Source organism: Malaya genurostris, chromosome 2, assembly GCF_030247185.1.
Source record: "Malaya genurostris strain Urasoe2022 chromosome 2, Malgen_1.1, whole genome shotgun sequence".
In the NCBI taxonomy this organism is placed as follows: Eukaryota; Metazoa; Arthropoda; class Insecta; order Diptera; family Culicidae; genus Malaya; species Malaya genurostris.
The window spans coordinates 21,363,650-21,387,911 of NC_080571.1; the positions used below are offsets into that span (position 1 = coordinate 21,363,650).

At 38.1% G+C, this 24,262-nt stretch overlaps 1 protein-coding gene across 1 annotated transcript in view; it reads right to left on the reverse strand.

Annotated features, from left to right (window-relative positions):
- LOC131427110 (uncharacterized) overlaps positions 1-13,007 on the reverse strand; it is a 54,383-nt gene extending 41,376 nt beyond the window's left edge. The window contains exon 1 of the mRNA XM_058590034.1: positions 12,779-13,007. The gene's annotated coding sequence lies outside the window, so the exon portion shown is untranslated. The remainder of the gene's footprint in view (positions 1-12,778) is intronic.
- Positions 13,008-24,262: the final 11,255 nt, after the last annotated feature.

A 24,262-nucleotide genomic window follows, 5' to 3' on the forward strand; every position in this document is an offset into this window, starting at 1 on the left:
AGAGATGGCGCTCGTAGTAAACCAGTAACCACGTCTATCTAGAGTACTAACCTTTGCTTGAAACGGGTCAAAATTTTAAGTCGATCCGACCAGAAACAGCTGAGTTATCGAGGTTGGAGTAAAGTCGTTTTGTAGTTTATTTAAAAAATGGAAAAACCGAGTTTCGTGTTTTGATAAAACATTGTTTTTTAATGGGTAAAAACACCGTGCAAGCGAAACAATGGATTGAAAAATGTTATCCGGACTCTTGTCCATCAAAAGCAACGATTTGTCGGTGGTTCGCCGAGTTTAAACGTGGTCGTACACACACAAATGACGCGGAACGCTCGGGTAGACCTGTGGAAGCCGTTACACCGGAAAATGTGAGTGAAGTGACAAAAATTAGAATGAAAGATCGTAAAGTGAAGCTCCGTGAGATTGCTGAGATGACACAGATATCATGTGGAAGTGTATTTACTACCCTTCATGAAAAATTGAGCATGAAAAATGTTTTTTCCAAGTGGGTGCCGCGATTGCTTTCGATGGAACAAAAACAGCAACGAGTCGATGATTCAGAAAGCAGTTTATCGCTATTTACTCGCAACAAAAAAGATTTCTTGCGTCGTTACGTGACCATGGACGAAACATGGATACATCACTACACTCCAGAGTCGAAGCGGCAGTCATCTGAGTGGCGCACAGCTGGCGAAAGCCGTCCGAAGCGTTCGAAAACGTAGCAGTCAGCTGGCAAAGTCATGGCGTCAGTTTTTTGGGATACGCATGGCGTGATTTTCATTGACTACCTCGAAAAAGGTAAATCGATCAACAGTGATTATTATATTGACTTACTGGTGCGTTTGAAGGAGGAAATCGCAAAAAAAAACGACCGCACATGCAGAGAAAAAAATCCTTTTTCATCAAGACAATGCACCCTGCCACAAGTCGATGAAAACAATGGCGAAATTGAACGAATTGGGCTTTGATCTGCTTCGCCACACCCCATACTCGCCAGTTTTAGCCCCCAGTGACTACTAACTCTTTGTTGATCTTAAAAAAATGCTCCAGGGAAAAAGATTTTCCTCAAATGAGGAGGTCATCGCTGAAACTGAAGCTTATTTTGAAGCGAAAGATAAATTTTTTTATAATCATGGTATTGAAAAATTGGAAAAACGTTGGAACCATTGTATCACCCTAAAAGGTGATTATGTTGATGAATAAAAAAAAATTTGCAAGAAAAAATGTTGTTTACATTGTTAGTCTCGGGACTTATTGATCCATGTGTTACCCATTTGGAAGAACTTTGACTAGAGACAATTGTTCCAAAATTCAAACTTTACTGCAATATTGACGAAACTAGAGTGGTTTTGTTGGTTTTTATTTTATTTTAATTTTTAAAAATTAATAAAAATCAGGGTTTAGGCATTATCAGGAAAATTATTTTTTTTTCAATTTTTTCGAAGATGAGTAAACATTTCTGAAGTGGCCTTTCTATTTTTCACGAGGTACCCGATTTTTCAATAAGTGAAATAGTTTTGTAATACTAGTATCTAAAGACTGTCCCAGAATTATTCTCAACACATTGTAGACTAGCCGGTGTACCTTCTTGCGAACGTTTTTCATTTAAGGGGGGGGGGGGGGGTGGATGGTCTAACACTTTTGAAAAACATTTGAAGAATTTTCTGTGAAATTTTCAAGCCTATTGGAACGAAACTCTGGAAGTTATGGACTTTTATCTATGGCTATCTAATTCTACGAAGAAGCAAGAGCTCAGCGCACAGGTCCAAGATTTCTACTTCGATTGACTTTAAAACTTGACAAAACATTCTTGAAATGTTTCGTTACAATACATTATAAAAGAAAAAATATGATTTTTTGAAAATGTTAAACCCTACGGGCTTCCTGGAGTAATTAAGGTGAAATGTAGCGGAATGCGCGAATCGCGTTTTTGATCTATTATTCAAAAACTAGACCGATTTTCGAAAAACCAAAAACACTTAAGTTTTCGAAATCAAATTTATCACAACTAAGTATTCTTAGAATTTTAAAATTTTGCTTTGCCGAGCCGTAATTGGTTTTTGAAATGTATAAACGATAACTGTTCCATTCCACGGGGATGGTTTTAGAACTGAAAAGTAGTGTTTGTAGCAGAATTTCACAAAGAATCTGAAAATGCAACTCAAAATTATAAATATATAATAATATTTTAGCCAAAACAACCAAAATTTGAAAAAGTTTACATAAAATTTTCCGCAATTTTTATTGCTTGCGCGCTGCTTTTTCGTATTGAGGTGGTGTGAGAAATGCACGGTGGACTCGGTGGCATTATATCGTGATCAAAAATTACATATCAAATAACGACGCGAATTTAGGCAGCATTGGATTTTGTGTTAAAATGGAAACGAGTTGAAAACAATAAAATGGGTATTGTAAGAAATCGTTTATTTTCTAAGTAACTTTCATTTATAATGATAAAAATGTCCAACTCTGTTGAGCTCCTTGATGTTGCTGAAGCAATAGTGCTTAGCTGTGTAATATCATATAATAGGTATAATTATAGATTGTAGCAATTTTTATAGCAGAACTAAAACTTCAACCTTGACAGACTATTAAATTCAATCGTTCTTTTGAAGAAGAATCCATGCTTGCTACTAAACTCAGGCATATACATGGTAAGCAAGTTGGTCAACACATATACATATAACCTCATGTTAGTCATTCATAATTACTCGTGATTCATAGCTCTAGTGTAAGAGTAATCACTAACAATAACGATGGAATTAGCATATATTCAAAATGTGAAGGATTCAAAAATCCATTACGTCCAGTCTTTTTTACAAGCCAACATAACGAGAGGTAAGCCCACGGCGCTCAATCATTGTAAAAAGTTCTGGTTTCTATGTGTCGTTTTTTCTTGTTATGCTTTGTGCGACGGGTCGTTCAACTGAAGCGGATGAAATTTTGCGCGCAATTTATGACGCTACATTTCACCTTAATTGTTTCCTTCGAAACAAAAGACAAAATCCTTTAAACGCGTTTTTCTCGAAAGCAGGTTTTGAAAGGCCGTGTCCGTCGTCATTCAAAAACTACTGCACCAATTTTTTTCAAATTTTGGACACACTTTCTACATATAAAAAACCAGAACCAAACTTTTTCCTTTTCGTTGTTTGTTACTTTAGGGAGGTTTAACCGCTACAAAATGGCGGATTTTTTTCTTAAAAAATCGTAGTTTTCACTTTGAACAGCCACCAAAAATTTAAAAAAAATTAAAAAATCAAACTAAAACGTTGGGGTCTAGAAAAACTTCTTCTCTAACTATGCTGCGTTCATTTGTTCATTACTGATTAGTCTGCGCTGAGATACAGTGGACACCGAAAATCATGATTTTTAAGATGCGTCCTCAAAAATGCCTCTTCACCGACTTATTTCTCAATATTGTTCCATGAAAAAATTACTAAATGTTGTTCGAATGATGCTTTTTATCATGCAAAACATTTGAATTTATTTTATTGAACGATAGTTCTGGAAAAAATCGCAAAAATGATGATATTTTTCATCGTTTAGACCCTACCCCCCAATCAAAGCACGTTTATTTTTCATGTATGTCGAACTATTTACAAATTTTTGGTTACCAACGCAAGCAAGCAATGTGGTCTGCACCACCTTTTTATATCACATTGAATTGCGACAGGTTTGGACAAGTAGGCATTGAAATGATAATTTATTGATCACATATTATTTACAAGTTCGACGCTAGAATCTTCTATCTTTTCTTGTGATTTAAGGAGCGGGTAGGGTCTAACACTTTTTAAAAACCATTTATTATATTCTTTATATTTTCTTATAGTAAAACATTTCAAGAATATTCTGTGAAATTTTCAAGCATATTGGAACGAAACTCTGGAAGTTATGGACCTTTATAAATGGCTATCTCATTCTGCGAAGCAGCAAGAGCTCGGCGCACAGGCACACGATTTCTGCTTCGATTGACTTAAAAACTTGACAAAATATTCTTGAAATGTTTTATTACAACAGAATATAAAAGAAAATACATGATTTTTTGAAAATGTTAGACCATACGGAAATCGAAAGTTTAACCAGAAATACGACTTATGAAATAAATTGGGGTAAAACGGTATAGCAAGATTCGTGCGGCCATTGAATTCATTTGTAATCCTATTTTCAGGTCTTTCTTCGTAATATCAATCGATTTTCATCAATTGCAATCAGCCTGCTTTCGGTATGCGAAAGAAAGTTTAACCAGAAATACGGCTTATGAAATAAATTGGGGTAAAACGGGTTAAACAGGCTAGTACTGTCTTTCCTTTGTGTTGAATTGGATAACAGATGTTTTGCACGTAATATGAACCAATATTGGTAGGTCATATTGGATCTGCTTCGGGATTTTAAATCTGAATTCAACATAAAATTATATTAGTGGGAAAATTGGGGTAAAACGATGTAGCACGTAGCATGCGATCATGAACATCATCTGTGAATTATTATTTGAGGTTATATGCGAAACATAGAACTGTCTTGTTGAACCAAAATTGGTCCAAACACCGATCAGTAAAACATTTTTTTCTGTAAATTCATGGAAAAAGATGACTGGGGGTAAAACAGAATACAGTTGTTTGCGGTCAATCTTATTAAAAACAATCCATTTATCTAACTTATGAGCATGTCAGGAATACCTTCCGATTGGTTGAATTGAATTTTTTCCTGAGTTTCACAGTTAGTTTTCAAAGTAAAGTCAGAAAAAAGAGGAATTGGAGCAAAACGGGCATGATAGTGAATTTTGCGGATCTTCTAACTATCATAAATCGATTCTACAGAAAAATTTGCATAAGAAATACTCATTTTGAAAATATTTGCTTATGTTTTTATGAAATTATTAAGCAAAGTCGCGTTTTTGATCGTTTTTTGTGCATTGCTTGATAAAGATTCGTGTCAAACCCAAAAGAGCTTGCCGAATCGTTGGTAGTGAGACAGCAAGCTATTTCAAAACGTCTCAAGGTCCTGGGCATAATTCAGAGAGAAGGGAACTGGGTGCCGTACGAGTTGAAACCGAGGGACATCGAGTCTATGCGAGCAATTGCTTCAAAGACAAAATCGTAAGGGGTTTTTACATCGAATCGTAACCGGTGATGAAAAGTGGGTTCGATACGATAATCCTAAACGCCGAAAATCATGGATAAAGTCCGGCCATGCTACTTCGTCGAAGGAAAAACCGAATATTCACGGCGCCAAGGTTATGATTTGTATTTGGTGGGATCAGTTCGGTGTGATTTACTACGAGCTCTTAAAACCGGGTGAAACCATCACAGGAGATCGCTACCGAACGCAACTGATGCGCCTTAGTCGCGCGAAAGGGGCCACAGTATCAAGAGCGACATGACAAAGTCATCCTCCAGCACGACAATGCTCGGCCTCACGTTTCAAAAGTGGTCGAAAAGTACCTGGTAACGCTGAAATGGGAAGTCTTGCCCCACCCGCCGCATTCCCTAGATGTCGCCCCTTCTGACTTCCACCTATTCCGTTGGGTGGCACACGGCCTGGCAGATCAACATTTTCAATCCTTCGAAGAGTAGGAAAAATGGATTGCTTCATGAATGGTGTCAAAAGAGACCCCTTTTTTCGAGCCGGGATCCGAAAATTGCCAGAAAGATGGGAGGAAGTTGACGTTAACAACGGGCAACACTTACATCTGTAAGCACTTTTTCGCAATAAAGCTTTTAATTTTGGAAACCTGATATGACACTCAATTTTCTCGGAAATTTCCCAACCAATGTTTACAAACTAAGAAGCAAATAAAAGGTCTTGATATTTTTTAAAAAGTTCTCGAAAAGTTGATCCAGATCCGGTTCCGGTATTACAGAACGACTAGTGAAAATTTTCAATTTCATGAGTATTTTTTCACAAGCGATGGTGAAACGAGGTGCACATTTCTATAAAACTTACCGATAAATTCATATAGTTGGCAGATATTTTTAGTTAGATGATATATAAATCTACATTGGGACCACTAATCCCCGGTTTCCGCTTCCGAAAGTACCGACAATACTGAAGAAAAGCTCCAAAACCGGAGCTAACTCCGATTTCTCAGCAACGGTTAAACCGATTTTCACAAATCATGATTCAAATCAAAGCTCTCAGTGTCCTCAAAGCTACTACGCAATTTCATCCAGATCCGAAATACGAAATTTTAGGGCAATGAGTATCAAAACTTTCAAACTGTCATAAAAAATGATTCAAAATCGGTACGCATCGGTACGTGCTGGCACGGAAGAAGAAAACGCCACCGCCTAGCACACATCGTGCTTTGTTCAGTTTTGTATAGCGTGCAGGGTTGCCACATTTATATCTATATTAGCTTGACATAACTGTTTACAAATTGAAAAGGTGATGGTAGTTCATTCCAGAAAAAGTTTTTGATATTTATTCAAGTTTGAAAAAAAAATATTGACAGAATCTTCTAGTGATGTTTTCGAAAATATAGGCAATATAAGAAAGGCATGCATTTCTAAGACATTTAGCATAAAAAAAATTTTCGATCAGAAATCTTACCGGTATTTGGTTTTCGATTCCAGAAGTTACCCAAAAATGTTGTTTGGAACGCACTATGCTTTCTCAAAGATGGCTACACTGATTTTCAAAGATTTCGAATCAAATGAAATGGTTTACAATCTCTCAGGTGAATTCAACTGACTTCGGCTACATTGATTTCCGTATTCCGTGTCCGAAAGTATCGGAAATAGACGAGCTCAATCGTTTCCTCAAAGAAGACCAAAACGAATTTTTTGAACTAAAATTGAAATTCATAATAAATCATGGTGAATGTTATGTTTTTCATATCAAATTATCATAGAAAACGACGACACTAGAAAATCTTTAAAGTTGGGCTCAAAGCTAGTCCAGTTTGTTTGTCATATTATTTCATGGTCATACGAACCGTTTCCTGGTTATGCTGGTTCCTGAATACCGGCTCTGGAAGTACCGTGAATAATGACCAAAAACTCTAAGGAGTGTATCGAATATAAGCTATCCACAAATTTTTCCTTCAAATTATGGTAAAAAACCCTTCCTAATCCACCTAGTGGTGTGATAATGCCTTTCTCTTCTTTCATAACAGTCTCATGAAAATATATTTCATACTTTTATTAAATAATTTCGGATACTAATTTTGACACCAATTGCTTCAGATTGATTCGAGTAGTTCACAAAAGCATGCTTCAGTGTTTATGTCACACAGTCAGCATCATTTTTCCAAACTAGTGCTTGACATTTGCGTTGCCTATTTGTGTGAGAACAGTGATGCTAATCTAAAAAAAACCCTTCTCAGTCCACTTAGTGGAATTTTCATATATCTTGAAAAATCACCATTGGGGGGAGTACATGAAATTTTCGAAATAGGAAAAATATTTTTGATGCCAAAGGGCTTTGAATTGCATGAAACGTCGAGATTTAGTGTCATCTCGAAAAAATTTTTTTTTGAAAAATTCGACTTTTTGGGAAATTTCCCAGTCCCAGAAAGTTGATTATTTCAAAAAAAATTTTATTTTAGATGACACTAAATTTCGATGTTTCATGCAGTTTTAAGAGTTTCGGCTTCAAAAAAAATTTTCGATTTTATAAATTTCATGTACTTCCCCCTATGGTGCTTTTTCAAGATCGAAAATTTTCAAACCTTAACCGCCGGGCAGCACCCCTTACGCATGTCCGTTCTAGCTCAAATTTTGCATGCTGGTGTACTATGCTTCTTATATAAAGGCAGCAATCTCTTCTGGAGACACTCAGATCTATAGATTTCTGCATTTATAAAGGGTGATTTTTTAAGAGCTTGAGAACTTTTTTAAACAATAAAACGCATAAAATTTGCAAAATCTCATCGGTTCTTTATTTTAAACGTTAGATTGGTACATGACATTTACTTTTTGAAGATAATTTCATTTAAATGTTGACCGCGGCTGCGTCTTAGGTGGTCCATTCGGAAAGTCCAATTTTGGGCAACTTTTTCGAGCATTTCGGCCGGAATAGCCCGAATTTCTTCGGAAATGTTGTCTTCCAAAGCTGGAATAGTTACTGGCTTATTTCTGTAGACTTTAGACTTGACGTAGCCCCACAAAAAATAGTCTAAAGGCGTCAAATCGCATGATCTTGGTGGCCAACTTACCGGTCCATTTCTTGAGATGAATTGTTCTCCGAAGTTTTCCCTCAAAATGGCCATAGAATCGCGAGCTGTGTGGCATGTAGCGCCATCTTGTTGAAACCACATGTCAACCAAGTTCAGTTCTTCCATTTTTGGCAACAAAAAGTTTGTTAGCATCGAAGGATAGCGATCGCCATTCACTGTAACGTTGCGTCCAACAGCATCTTTGAAAAAATACGGTCCAATGATTCCACCAGCGTACAAACCACACCAAACAGTGCATTTTTCGGGATGCATGGGCAGTTCTTGAACGGCTTCTGGTTGCTCTTCACTCCAAATGCGGCAATTTTGCTTATTTACGTAGCCATTCAACCAGAATTATGTAGACCATAAATCGGGCGTAAAGCGCGAAACACATTTCGAACCGAACACTGATTTTGGTAATAAAATTCAATGATTTGCAAGCGTTGCTCGTTAGTAAGTCTATTCATGATGAAATGTCAGAGCATACTGAGCAAATAATAATGCATGAAAATCATAACCTCAAAAAATCTGAGCAAATACTAATGCATGAAAATCCTAACCTCAAAAAAATCACCTTTTAGTTCCGGTAGTGCAAAAAATGGTTGACTTCAAACCACAGGAACACATTGCTTGCCATACCAGTACATTTCGACCGAATTTCTCCACTTGAATCGATCTGTCCACATCCTCCCTAACGACGACAGTAAAGTATTATGGACCTGGAAGGGTTTTTGAGTCCTCCTTTACATAAGTCTCATCGTCCATCAAAACGCATGCATCCGGACACTGCAAAAGACGCGAATACAATTTCCAGGCCCTTGTTGCTGCTCGCTTCTTCTGTTCTACACTTTGTTTCGAGATTTTCTGCTTCCTGTAGGTCTTCAGGTGATCTTGCCTCTTGATACGCTCGATCATTCCGACACTCCGTTTTATCAATTTTCGCATAGTAATGCCCTTCTCACTTAGCCATGTGTCCAGAACCTTAATTTTCACTTCCTTTTCAATACGCGACATTTTGAAAACGCAGAATTTCAACCGCACAAACGACAGTTCGTGCTCGCATCTCATCCGACACAGTCGAAATTTTCTTACGGTCGCGACGACAGAAACAAAGACAGTACAGTGCAGTGAACACAGTTCGAAAAATGCTTGTGAATTTACATCTTATCAGATGCACATAAATGGAGCGTCATATTTTACACAAATTCATATTCAAGAACATGAAAAATTGTGGGATTTGGAAATTACATGGCTTTATAACGAGTGGAATAAAAAAAAATCTAAAGATCGAGAGCAACAACGCGACTTGAATCGAAAAACATTAGATCACAAAGCACACCAGGTAATCGACTGAGCCACAGAAGCACATATCTGCTTGGCTAGTGAATCGTGCATATAAATTCATACAGTCTCACTTGCTAGGCGAGTGCAAATTACTCTCGAAACCAGTAAATTTCTGTATGAATGGAATATTGCGTCATTTGAGAAGTTGAGTAGTTATGAATTGTATTGTTTGTAGAATTATGTCACCTGTAAAATTCATAATTTCTTTCTGTGAACAATAGAGTGTATGAAATGGGTAAATACAATTTAACAACGCCTGAAACTTGGCCTACAATGTCAAATGCAATTTGTATTGATTTCAAGCGCTGCAAAGTTAGACCAGCAGCAACCGAAATTGAAATCTTGCTTAAGGAACGAATGCATCTAAACGTTAATTATGTAAGTGAGATTCAATTCAACAAGGCGTCTAACCAAATACAAATTATAATACGGAATACTTCGACAAATTTTCAAGGACACATTTTGCATCGTGCGGTACACTGTCATGATACACTGTCAGAGTGACAATGTACTTTAGCGAGTTTTCTATAAAACTAGCAACACTGAAGGGTAAGAACAAGTTCACCATAGTTACTGTTTATTATAGTGAAAAATAAATAAACAAACAGTTTTTATCTGATAATCAAGATCACAAGTGAAATGTAAGTTAAACAATAATCTAGAATGGTTAAGCCACCATGAATATACTACTAGCTGTATTGATATTTGTAGATTCGTGGGTGTTTGTGTTCATTTTTCATCTTTTGTGCTAGTGCCGGTGATATTTAGACTGATTGTTGCAGTTTAATACAGCAACGATAAACATAAACAAACAAGTTTGTTTTTCACCGTAGCAACTAGCATAAAGCGTTGCCAGAAACGATCTCCTTCCACATTTTCAAACTATCGCAATGAAAGGGAGTAATTAGCTAGGCTTACTTGTTCAGGCTGTGAACTAAACATTGGCGGTTTGTTTGTATGGGACTTAGGGGTATTATTATTTGTATTTGGTCTAACTGTGTGTACATTATGTTCAAACGTGAAAGAGATGCAATTGCATTTGCTTCGGTTAATAACGGGGTGCACAGTGTTGATCATGACAATGTTAAATTTAGAATCCCCGTGTACATGGTGGACAATGCCATAGAAGTACGCGTGCATGACCTTCCCCCGCAGACCGGCAATCAGTTCGTGTCGCAGTACGGTGAAGTTCTTTCCATCGGAAGGAAAGTATGGCGGAATTTTTTTCCGGGTATCCGGAATAGCTTGCAACTATGTAGTCCCGGGTTGGCGGTTCAGTGCACAGGACGCTGGTCTCACAAGCCAGTTGTCGTATGTTCGAGCCCCGACCTCGAAGGGTTCTTAGTGTCAGTAGGATCCATAGTCTAGCCATGCAATAATTCTGTACACTAAGAATCGGCTGCGAAGTCTGTTGAAACAGAAAGGCCAAATTCCATAAAAGGAATGTAATGCCAAGACTATGCTATGCAACTATGTAAAGCAATTCCATCTTACATCATTTGTGATCAAGACGGGATACATCCGTGTAAAACGCTGATTACGTATGAAAACCAACTGGTTTCATGTCAGTTTTGTGAATAACCTGCACACTACGGCAAACCTTGTACTGAAACTGTGAAAACAAACAAAACAAACAAAAACAAGGACAACCGCTCAACAACGGAAACTAGTGAATGCAGTGCTCCAGTTTCAAAAACACCTTCACCATCTAACCAACTATCAACTGCAATCAATGTACAAAGCGCATCTACAGCAACTACCAATGAACCCAAGACTGCGATCAACAATGAAAACAAGGAAACGGAAACCACTCACAACTCCAACGATGTAGCAATGGATGATATGAGCCACGGACAAAATGACCTCCAATCTTCGCTAGAAGGAAATGGAAGGGTGACAACGAGATCCAACAATTAAAAAAAATTGTGTAACAAAAACATGGGCAAAGCGGCCACGTAAAGCTTATGTATACGCAAATTGGCCTGAATAAAAATTGTTATAAAAACACCTCACAAACAAGTAAACAAACGCACAGCATGCTGTGATCTGAGCATAAAAAAAACATCACAAATACATGCGTGCAACACAAATGTATGTGAATAGCTTATTTTCGATACACTCCTTAAAGTTGAACTTACTTCAACTTATCATAGAATACGTAATCGATTGCCACACGTTTGGATTCAAAGGAATAATGTTATGGTTTCATACAATTGAAGATTCAAATGTTCAAGATCTTATTTGAAACGATGGTCATTACAATAACTTAAAACACCAAAGAATATTGAAACAAAAAAACACATGCAGACTGATAAAAAAAGCTACCATCTCACTGTTAGATGGATCAAACACGTTTTTGATATCAAATCGTTAAGCATTCAAAACAGATTACTGTCTAACCGTAAATGTTCCTGTTCACTTGAAGCAGATCTGCGTGAAAAATGCTCTTTAAAGCAAAACTCCTTCTAGGCAACCGTCAAACAGTGAAGCTTTCGATTCATTTTACAATAAGATAAAACTTCCGGTAAAAGTTTCTTACAACATGCTTAAAATTAATGAGCCTGCTGCAAACGGTTCAAACTTCGCCCATTAAGTCAAATTCCGGGAGTTTCTATTACTTCCTTTATTCTGTCGGTTCCTGAAATAAATTTGACACTGCTTTCCTTTGATAGTAAAATAACGTATCCTTTTTTCCCATGAAACTTCGTCGGCGCAAAAAAAAACAAAACAAATTTACACGTTGCAGCCTTTGTACGTAGATACTGTACGAAACGTTCCGTAACGGCTTCGAGGGTGAAGCTGTTCTATCTGTCATACGCTCGACAAAAGAAACATTTTACCGTTTTGATTGTTCTTACGTTCTGACAACGATTCTATCACCGGGTGTCCAGATGTAGCAGCATTTTGCCCCGGAGCAAACCGCTTTTCGTTGCATGTGGTGTTCTGAGTTCGGAGTTTTCCACTGTGCTTGTGACTTTGATACATAAAACAGCAAAAAGTTGTGGCATAGTTGAATGGTACCTCGCATAAGTTGCGAATTTTTCGACTGGTTGAACCGTGGCCTTCGGAATCGGAAGATAGTTTTACGACAGGTAAGGGGCAAAATAGGGGTTGAACGGAGGGGGGTGGTGCCGGCAAACCGATTTGTTTTTGTTTCTTCGCGTGTGAAACGATGTCAAGGTTCAGCAAAAAAAAAAAATAGAAACGGAACTGAAAACAGCGAAGTGAAATAGGAATTGAAAGGCAAGTCGAAAATTATCACTATAAAACCACTCCTCTATATACCTTTATACGTACACGTACTTGCGCTGATGTCACTTCCGGGTGTCCCCCTTTCACGAAAGTAAATTTCCTGTGGGAAGTCAGTTGTCACTGTGGCAGCAAGTAGCACTTTTTTTCAATAACTTTTCCACTTTGCCGATGAGACGATTCGATTCCGATTCCCGTTTTTCTGTTCCGCTGCACTCCGACGACGGTTGCGTACACTTCGCCTTCCGGTAAACGTTTGATGAACTTTTTGTCGATATTTCCAACTGGGTGCAGCATTTGGTAGGTTGATGGTCATTTTATTTCTGCCTCGTTGAGTGCTTTACATGTGTGCCTTGCTTGTGGGGAAGAGTGGATCAAAAGCGTTTTTCCTCGTCGCGATGTACGAACTCCGTTCCATTTAAATGCTATCTACTATTAGAAAGGACAGTATCCTGGCGCAGCAAAATTTTCCAGAGGTACATTTAACCCCACTTTACCTAATGTACGTACATACATTAAATATTGTGAATAGACTACTGCTACTGGTAAGCAAAGCTAGATTGTTTGACTTGCGATATGGAACAAGTTGGCGCATTTGTTTGGGAAACGAGCGAAGGAAGGCAGCAAGGACTAACCTATTGTGACGTTACACTAGGACATGCGGTGATTATCATTAGTATTATATTTAGTTAGGGAACCTATTGTACGGTGCAGCCTGTTTCATGCTTGATGTCCACCTTGATCAGCTCGCGGAATTTGTTTGGTTTTCTATAGCATGCAACCAAATACCAAATATTGGCGTTGTAGAAAGTATAAAGAATGGAAATCTTTGAGGATGAGTTCTTGTTTCATTGATTATTATTGTGATTAGTATAATACCGTTGAGCTACATTTAGTTTCTCGTATGTTGTCATAGCTATCCACATACATTTGTGTTGTACGCATATATTTGTGATGGATTTTTATGCTCAGATCACAGCATGCTCTGCGTTTGGCTGTCAGCTTTCGGTTCTTTACTTGTTTGTGCGGTTGAAATTCTGCGTTTTCAAAATGTCGCGTATTGAAAAGGAATGGAAAATTAAGGTTCGGGACACATGGCTAAGTGAGAAGGGTATTACTATGCGAAAATTGACGAAGCGGGTTGGAATTCATCATGCCAGTGTTGAAACCATCATTAATAAGTTTGGGGAACACTATTCTTTGGAAGAGGCAGAAACTCGGTTCTTTCAACCCGAAACTGGACCAGAAAGTGGTATCTCTAATCATGAAGAACAAATCAATGTCAATACGGGATTTGGCCAAAAGAGCAGGAACGAGTGTCGCAATGGTCCAGCGTATCAAGAGGCGAAATCACCTGAAGGTCTACAAGAAGCAGAAACTCGAAACAGAATAAGCGAGTAGCAAGAAGGGCCCGGAAATTGTATTCGCGTCTTTTGCAGTGTCCGGATGCATGCGTTTTGATGGACGATGAGACTTATGTAAAGGAGGACTCAAAAACCCTTCCAGGTTCACAATACTCTACTGTCGTCGTTGGGTATAAATTTCGTTGAGAAAAATATCAATCCACCAAATTGCCCTCAGCTTCGACCCATCGAACGTTACTGGGAAATCGCGAAGAGGGTCTTCAAGAAGACTGGTAAGGCAGCTGGGAACATGTAGGAGTTCAAAAAAAATTTGGGCTCAAGCGTCCAAAAAATGCGAGGCAACACTTGTCCGGAACTTGATGAAGAGCGTTCGATCAAAAGTTCGAAAATTCGTGAAGGAATAACTTAAATTTCATCCGGTTTTCGTTTAATCTCGTACAATAGACGGCTTGGAAAAAAAGTGGTGAAATATGTTCACCGCAACATTTAAATAATGCCACTAGTACTATGTTTTCAAATTGTTCGATTTACAATACACAGTAGATATTTCTGTTGGAGTTCAATTTGTGAAACATTTGTGTCTTTTTGTATGCACAAAAGTAAGCAAAAAGACTTACTTTACTTTTTACTTGCCCATAAGATGTTTAGAATTATGAGTACCCTCTGTGCTGCAAAGACTATGATTTATTTTTACAGCAGCTGAGATTCAGTTTGTTACTAGCCTTGTAAACAACTGGTAATCTTCAGAAAAAGGATAGCTGAAGAAGCGAAGTGAGTATTGATTGTAACCAAGTAATGCGCTGAAAATACGGTTATTACTAGGAAAAGAGTAGCAGAATAAAACAGAGTTAGTGTTTGTGCGATCCAAAATGCCTTCAACCGGTTTAACATGCAGGATTCACCCATCCATGGTCGAAGAGAAGGGTCGTCTAAGCCGAATTCGGACACACAAATTTGCTAAGCGTTTCATGGACAAAAGAAGGTATCTTTCTGAGAATGCACAAGACTGTGGGACATCGATTGGAATAGCCCAATGCGCTAAGTAGCGTAATTCTCTAATGGCCTACCGAAAGCAAAAGTTGCCGAAACGGAGCCAAAAACCGGTGAAATCAGTGAAAGCCCATGTGGCTTGGAAACTGTTTGAGCAAAATTGGCATGTGCATCAGCATGGGAATTGGCGAAGCAAACGTTAAATTAAACTAAAATGAGATAGAAAAGATGGTGGTTTGGCAAGCGATTCACAAATGTGGTAGGAAGACCACAGGAACGCCGAAAAGTATCGGAACAAATGTTTTCAGAAACGAATTTTGTCACTAATCCAGAAGCACTAAGACTCTGGTATAATTTGGAATCCTGTCGCTATGCGCGTACAAGAGTTGACATCTCCGAGAAGAACACAAAGATTGGCGTAGAGCTGTGTTTTGTCCGTTTCGTAGCCCCTCTTTGTAGACAAAATTCGATGTTACAACGAATTCATCGGTTATTACTTGCCCGGGAGTTTCTTCTATAGTAATTTTAATATTTTTGAAGGATTTCAACCCTACAGAAATCCACCGAAAAGATGCCTAAGTCGATCCAATGATTCCAGTTGGAGCGTGACTTCAGGTTCACTGGCGATCTAGATCTACTCCGACGGAGAGTTCCCCGACGAAGGAGATTCTCCCGACACCGAGCTCTCTGTTACACCACACGAGGTACCCGATGGAGTGCCGAGGTCGGTCCGGTGATTCCGGTTGGAGCATGGCTTCCGGTTCGCTGGCGTTTCGACGACTCGAATCGGTGTTGTGGCGACTACTCGACTAGCCCCCGCCGAAGGATCTTGCCTACACCGACGGAGAGTTCCCCGACGAAGGATGCTCTCCCGAAACCGACGCTTTCGATACCCGTCAACGCCCGACCGAGAGGATGCCTGGGTCGATCCAGTGATTCCGGTTGGAGGATAGCTTCCGGTTCACTGGCGCCCCGACGATCCTAACAGTTTTACGTACTACTCGTCTAGTCCCCGACGATGGATCTAGACTACTTCGACGAAGAGCTCCCCGGCGAAGGAGGTTCTCCCGAACCGATGTTTATTCGCTGATCCCTCTTGAGCCTACTACGGTTGCACGCGACTAGCGGTCGCGGCTGCCTGTTGTTGCTCCGCACTCCATTTCCGCTGCAATATGCCCGCAATTTGGGATGCCGCGGTCGACACTGCGTTCCAGTACTCTACGCAGTGGCACATTCTTTGTATCAGGTTCTCCGGTGTGGTGTCAATGCCGCATGCCTCCAGTAGTTCACTCCTTTGAGCCGCCGTTCTGCCGTCTCGATCTCGTCTGGGCAGCCAGGACATACAGGGGATGTCGCGTGGCCGAACCTGTGGAGGTACCACCTGAAGCACCCGTGGCCTGTGAGGAATTGCGTCAGGCCGAAGTTCTCCGTGAGGTCTATCTAACCAACTCGAGACTCTAGGTATGAGCCGATGTGTCCACCTACCCTTGGTTAAGCTGTCCCACTCTTGTTGCCATCTGGGTAGAGAAGCGTCTTTGGAGGCCCTACGGGCGTTCCTGTCTCCTCGCATGCTGTAGGACTCTGGGTCTTCCTTCACTATCAGACCGATAGGCATCATACTTGCAACCACGCAGGCCGCATCCCTCGATACAGTGCGATATGCACTGATTACGCGAAGACACATCAGTCTATGCGTACTCTTCAGCATCTGTGCGTTGCGTTCCACATTAAGTGCCGACGCACATACCGGGCTGTCGTACCTGAGGATCAAAACTGCCACTTCTGGCAGTTTACTGGAGCGCACAGGCGTATTCGTAGCACTTGCAGGCGTATTCAACGTGCTTGCTAAAGCTGAGTTTGTCGTCAAGCATCACACCCAATTGCTTCAGTGATCTCTTGGAGGGGATCACGCAATCTCCGGTATGTACCAACGCCTCCTGTTCCGATTTGCGGTTGTTTACCACCATCACCTCTGTTTTGTGGTGCGCGAGTTGCAGTTTCCTGCTACGCAGCCAGTCCTCCACCAAGCAGATTGAGTGTGATGCACTCAGTTCGACCTCTTCGATGAATTCGCCGTAGACTGTCAGTGTGACGTCGTCCGCGAACCCGACTATATTGACACACGGAGGGAGCCTCAACCTCAGTACTCCATCGTACATTATATTCCACAGGATCGGGCCCAAGATAGATCCCCGTGGTACTCCAGCCGTGATTGGAGTGTTACTTGTGCCTTCCTCGGTCTCGTAGAGCAATACTAGGTTCTGGAAGTAGCTTTCCAGAATCTTGTACAGCCCTTTCGGTCAACCTGCCTCTGCGAAACCCGTACTGCTGGCTGGACAGTCCTCCTGCCTATGAAGGGGGATAGCCTGTTGAGGATGATTTTCTCAAGGAGCTTTCCCACAGTGTCGATCAGACAGATTGGTCTATATGCCGATGGGTCCCCTGGGGGTTTCCCAGGTCTCGGTAATAGTACCAACCTCTGCCTTTTCCAAATATCTGGGAACATACGTTCATCCAGACATCTCTGTATGACCTCCCTGAATTATTGACCGTGTGAGAATACTGGATTGTATAGGAAAATGTCTGCTTATTGGTGTTGAGGTGACTAAATGCTTATTTTGACCACAGTGGTGAGGACTTGGCACACTCCTCTACGATGTCCGTAATGTAATGTCCGTGTAATGTCGATGCGATAAAACAGTGCTTCTATATTGACTACTAGCTGAATGACCCGGCGTTGCTCGGAAATGTTTCGGGAAGAAAAGGTCGAACAAAATTCCCGAAATTGTCCTACTTAGTGTAATATTCTGAGCAGTTTCATGTTGCTGGGGTTTTATGTTGTTTGGGGCACTTGCTGCATTCCCTCTCCCTTGAAATAACCTTTAAATCTACATTGACATGAAAGTAGTATCTGTGTTTGTTAAGATGCATCGTTTCTCGTAGAATAAATTTCATATTGAACTCCATTTTTTTAGTGAACTTACTATAGCTCTCCTCCATGATAACCCTTATGACCACCTCTTAGTAGTGTACGAAGTATCTGTACTCTTCAAAAAGTATCGATTAGTTCATTCAAATTAACAATAGCAGTACTACTTAATTCAAATTTACGATAGCAATACTATGTAGCACAAGCTTGACATTCTTGCCCCTCTCTTATTTTATAAAAAATTCAAGATGAAAATTGATTTTCAAGATCCCCTTCTCCTAGTCTGAATCCACCCCCCTATCTTGTTTAACGACGAATAAAAAAATGTTACAATAAACCTTTGTCATGAATATCTAAGCTTGTCGTGACCACCTCTGAATAGTAAAAAGTACCCCCCCCCCCCACTCTCCCCACCTTAAAATATCCAACCTAGTTAGGTTTGGTGAGTTTGAGCTGTTTTGGAGTTGCGTACGATTATATTAACAATTTGAACTTTGCTCCTCCCTTGGATGAGACCCTTACTTTATCCAAAACCTCTTTCCACTTTCTTCTTAAAAATGCTCTTAGGATCATCTGAAGCGCAAATAATATCTGTACTCAGCAAGAAGTATCGTTTTATGGGAAATTCTATAAGCTTCACATTGAACTTCCTTTTTTAGAGCCACTCATTATATCCACCCCCACAAATATCCTTAAAACCATATTTGAGTTTTTCAAAATGTATGTATGGTTTTAAAAAGTATCAATTCTCTTTAAATAAGATAAATTTCGACATGGCCTCCTCAAATTAAGAAAGCTTGTCCTAATCATCATCTCTGAAGAGCAAGAAGTACCTATGCCAAGTTTGATTGCAATACGTTCAGTAGTTTTGGAGTTATGCCGTTAAAAACATTACACCCCCCTTTTTAAAGGTACATTCAACCTCCATATAATCATAACTACGGAATGCAAAATGTTTCTATAGTTTTCAAAAAGTATCTATTCTCGTCAAATCAGACACATTTTTTCATGACACCCCCCCTCCCCCCTGTTAGGAATACTTGCTGCGCTCCCTCCCCCACAAAAATACCCTTATGACCATCTCTTAAGAGCAATAAATATCTGTACCAAGTTTGATAGCAATCCGTAAATTAGTTCCGGAGTTATAACATTACAAACATTACACCCCCCTTTTTAAAGGCACTTGCTACATCCACCACCCATATAATCATATCTAATATATGCAAACTGTGTCTATGGTCTAAAAAAGTATCAATTCTCGTCAAATTAGAAAGATTTTTTCATGACCCCCCCTGTTAAGGACACTTACTACGCTCCCTCCCCCATTAAAATACCCTTATGACCTTCTCAGAAGAGCAAGAAGTATCTGTGCCAAGTTTGGTGGCAATCAATTCAATAGTTTCGGAATTGTGCCGTTTCAAACATTACACCCCCCTTTTTAAAGCCACTTGCTACATCCACCCCCCGTAAAATCATATCTAATGTATGCAAAATGTTTCTATGGTCCTCAAAACGTATCGATTGTCGTCAAGTTATATCAATTTTTTCATGACCCCCTCCTGTTAATTACACTTGCTACGCTCTCTCCCTTATGGAAATATTCCTTAAACCATCTCTGAAATACAAAAAGTACTTGTGCCAAATTTGGTGGCAATCCGTTCAGTAATTTCGAAGTTATCGCGTTACAAACATACAAACTTACATCCATTTATATATATATATATATATATATATATATATATATATATATATATATATATATATATATATATATATATATATATATATATATATATATATATATATATATATATATATATATATATATATATATATATATATATATATATATATATATATATATAGATATATAGATTGAAACCTTGTCACATCCCGGGTAGAAGTGATTTGCAAACCAATTCCAAATTCTGTTATTAAAATCAAACATCTCAATGGTAGAAATTAACATTATTTAGTTTGAAATAAAAGTTAAAATATCAAAAATTATAACAAAGCCTGCATGAGAAAATAGCAACAAAATGAAGAATTCTGTCATTGTAATATCAAACCAAGAACAAAATATTTATAGAAGATGAATTTCCCGGGTAGAAGTGATTTGCAAACCAATACCAAATTCTGTCATTAAAATCAAACATCTCAATGGTAGAAATTAACATTATTTAGTTTGAAATAAGAGTTAAAATATCAAAAATCATAACAAAGCCTGCATGAGAAAATAGCAACAAAATAAAAAATTCTGTCATTGTAATATCAAACCAAGAACAAAATATTTATAGAAGATGAATTTGTTCATTATTTTATATTCTAGCATTTAGAATAGAGTAATATCTTAAGTATTTCTCTTATCTGATTCTGATGCAGTTTATTAAATGGTTTTTTATTTGAAGATAAAACTACCGGGTCAATTTACTTAATGAAATTGATATAGCTCTTCAATAACGAAATAAGATATTATAACTAATTTTGATGTTGAACAGATATTGTACAATGTCTTGATCCCTTGATGAAATATCACGAAAATATCAAGTATCGCTATGACAACACAGAAACATCAAGCCAAGATATGATTGTAAAATTTGTTATTATTTTGACCTTTGTTTGATATTTACACCTACCCGGGATATTATGATTTCTGTTTTTATTTTGTCAGCGCCTCAATGGAATTAGGTCTGATGGAGGAGACGGACGTGTCCGTAATGGGAACAGGATATTCTAAGACAGAATGAGCAGTGTGGCCATCTTTAAACAACAACGTCACTATTCCAGTCTAAGCCAAGGATATAATGGTTTTTCCCTGTTTTTGGATTGGGGAGCTCTTGAAGATAAAACACGCGAATGGTACCGAAAAGATCCCGTAGTTGTCTCGGCATTTGAAACGCCGAAGTTTCCTTTAAGCAACTCTCTGTCATTCTGCTGCAATACAAAAATTTTATCAAACAGATCATAGGGTAAGGGCTCCCTATCACATCTGAGCTCCTATTTCCATCTCATCCCTTCACCTCATTACTTTGAACATGAATAATATCTTACAACGTACCTGAAGCAAACTGTGAAATATTTAAAAATGATTATCCAAGCTATTGTCACACTTTTCTATTGGAAGAAATGGTTCTAAATTCTTCGGTGATCGTTTTTTTTCATTTAAAACAAACTCACTTTTCGATTTAGGACACATTTTCGTCTCAAGATTCACAGTTCGTCATGTTTCTGAATATCTACTAAACGATTCGTCTCAGAACATGATCACTGTTTCGCGCAATTACACTACTATTGAATGCTGGATGACTTCATAATTAGTAATGTTCACTTGCCACTTGTTTAAATAACGATTAAAAGTTTTGAAAATTACCCGACAATAGAAGTCTTCAAAAATATGAGATGAAAGTTTACTTAGTTCACTTGATTGCGCTCTGTTTTCATCTCATTTGGTTTCGCGAAGGTGCCAAGTTTTCTCATAATGTTACAAAAAAAAAATGTTTTCCTTCTTCAAATTATCATCAACAAGTATTTTTTGGTATCCGTGACATGAGTTGATTTATATTATTGACATTTATATTTCAAAAAAACTATTTCGAATATTACCGGAAAAGCGTTTCAAATACTAATGAAATAACCATTGTGGCAAATCTAGTAGCACTGGTTTCTTTCCGCTATATGTCAACATAACGCTGTTAAGTGTGTGTGTTTCATCGACTGTGCACAGAGATGCCAGATATTTTCATAGAAAATATGTATTGCTTTGCATAAAAAGTCTATATCTGATGTTAAAGGATAATTCTTCATATCTGCGAAGATTTCCATTTTAACATGCGATTTGTCCGTTGATTGATAAACTTTCAAAGAATTACTGCAATCAAATACTAACAGATACTCAAAGAGAAAAGTCTAATTTTTTACTTCTCACTTTTTATGAATCTGTAGTACATTTAGGAAATTTGTATAAAACTGTACTCAGATTCAAATCAACGCAAAAATTTATACAATACAGATAAATCTGTATAAATGGTATCTCTGGCTCTGCATTTTGTTTTTAGAAGGGATAATGCCTAAATAAAAACAATTCTTTTTATTTGTTTTGTTGTTAAGTTGACCAAATTAACTGCATAGTAAAATTTTATGCTGGCATTTCCAGGTGCGGAATTCTACACCCAGAGATTTTTTAGGTGTAAAGTTCAGTATACTTCCAATAGGGCTTCCCTCATCCCGTGATCAGAACCGTGAATCTCGGTTTTTGGTTCTCCATAAACCGTTTTTGGTTAGCGAAAATTTAAGGACATCCTATCGTTTCTTACGTTTCTTATTCTGGTTGGAATGGATAAATCCTTGCTGCATCCGACCGCTAAAGATCTTGTGCTTTGTCACTTGATTTTACGTTTCGTCTTAGACTCATCAGTGCGTAGCAGCTTATGTTGAACTGCTACCTCCGACCTGACGGTTCAACATAAACGGCTAGCGAGCAGTGTCCAGTATATTTAAGACTGCTTGAATCGAGGAAGAACAACATATTCATTAGTAAATAGCAATTAACGAAAGGGAGACTATCGGAAATATTGTACTTAAATATTGTATCTTGAATAAGTGCTTTGTGTTTTTCATAGGATTTCGACAAAATTTGCGAAAGAATTGCTAGGAGACGGGAAATAAATAAAAAATATTGCATAAATACTTGTAGTAGTCGTCAGTGTCATCTTATTAATGTAGCAATAGAACTTTAAACTTCACAAAATATAACTGAAAACAACTGTCCCAACCAACCTAACTTCAAAATAATCAAAAAAATAAATAAATAAATTAGGTCAGTAAAGCAACTTGTGTTGAATATATTTCGAAATTATTCAAAATTCAAGAAATTTTTTTGCATCAGCTATATGATCAATATTGAATTTATTCAGATTAAATAAATTCCGCAATGAATAAACCGTCATTCTGGTAATATTTTTCTTGTATGTGTGTTCCGTAGGATTTTTTTTAAAGATGATTCCTTAGTAAGATTATAGTAATTTTATTTGTATACTAGTTGATTTACTAGAAATTGTCCTCCCCATTGATACTCTGACTGCAATGAAACACAACTTAGATGACAAACCGAATGAACAATACTCCGTTCATGTTCAGATTGCGAATGATCACTGTCCCATCTCAGATCTCACAATAATCATAATGTTCATGGTATTCTTGACAAATTAGGTCAGTTTTATATTTGAACCCTTTTGTTAGCAACATTTAAAACACCTTCCTCTCTATGAATACCTTCTTAGTAATCTCCGAGTTTCATATGTAAATGTGCTTGTAACGTACTTCCGTACTTGAGCATTTATTTTCAAAAACCTTTCTTCTAGTCTAAATGTCGATTCTCTTCAAATTTTATAAATTTCGACATTGACCCTCTCCCCCCAATTTAAGGATACTTGCTACACACTCTCCCTCATGAAAATTCTCTAATGATCATATCTGAAGAGCAAGAAGTATCTGTGGTAAATTTGATAGCAATCCGTTCAGTAGTTCCGGAGTTATAACGTTACAAACATTACAACCCCCTTTTTAGAGACATGTACTACACTCACTTCACACGAATACCCTTATATTCATATCTAAGTTGCGCAAAAAGTATGTATGGTCTTCAAAAAGTATCGATTTTGTCAAATTAAATAAATTTTTTCATGACCCCTGCTAAGGACACTTGCTACACTCCCTCCCTCATAAAAAAACCCTTACAACTATCTCTGAAGAGCAAAATCATCTGTGACAGGTGTGATAGCAATCCGTTATGTAGCTTCGGAGTTATGCCGTTGCATCTCTCTTTTTACAGGCACTTGCTAAATCCACCCCCATATAATCATATCTAAGGTATAGAAAATGTTGGCATGGTCTTCAAGAATTATCAATTCTTGTCAAATTTTAGGAATTTTTTTATGAACATATCACCCCCCCCCCCCCTGTTAATGACCCTTGCTAAGCCTCCTCTTCTATAAAAATATCTTTTTGTCTATTTCTGAATAGCAAGAAATACCTGTGCCAAGTTTTATAGCAATTCGTGCTATAGTTCCGGAGTTCCGGTACAAACATTACACCCCCCTTTTTAAAGGCACTTGCCACATCTACCCCCCATATGATCATATCTAATATATGCAAAATATTTCTATGGTCTTAAAAAAGTATCGATTCTCGTCAAATTAGGAATTTTTTCATGCGCCCCCCCTTTGTAAGGACACTTAC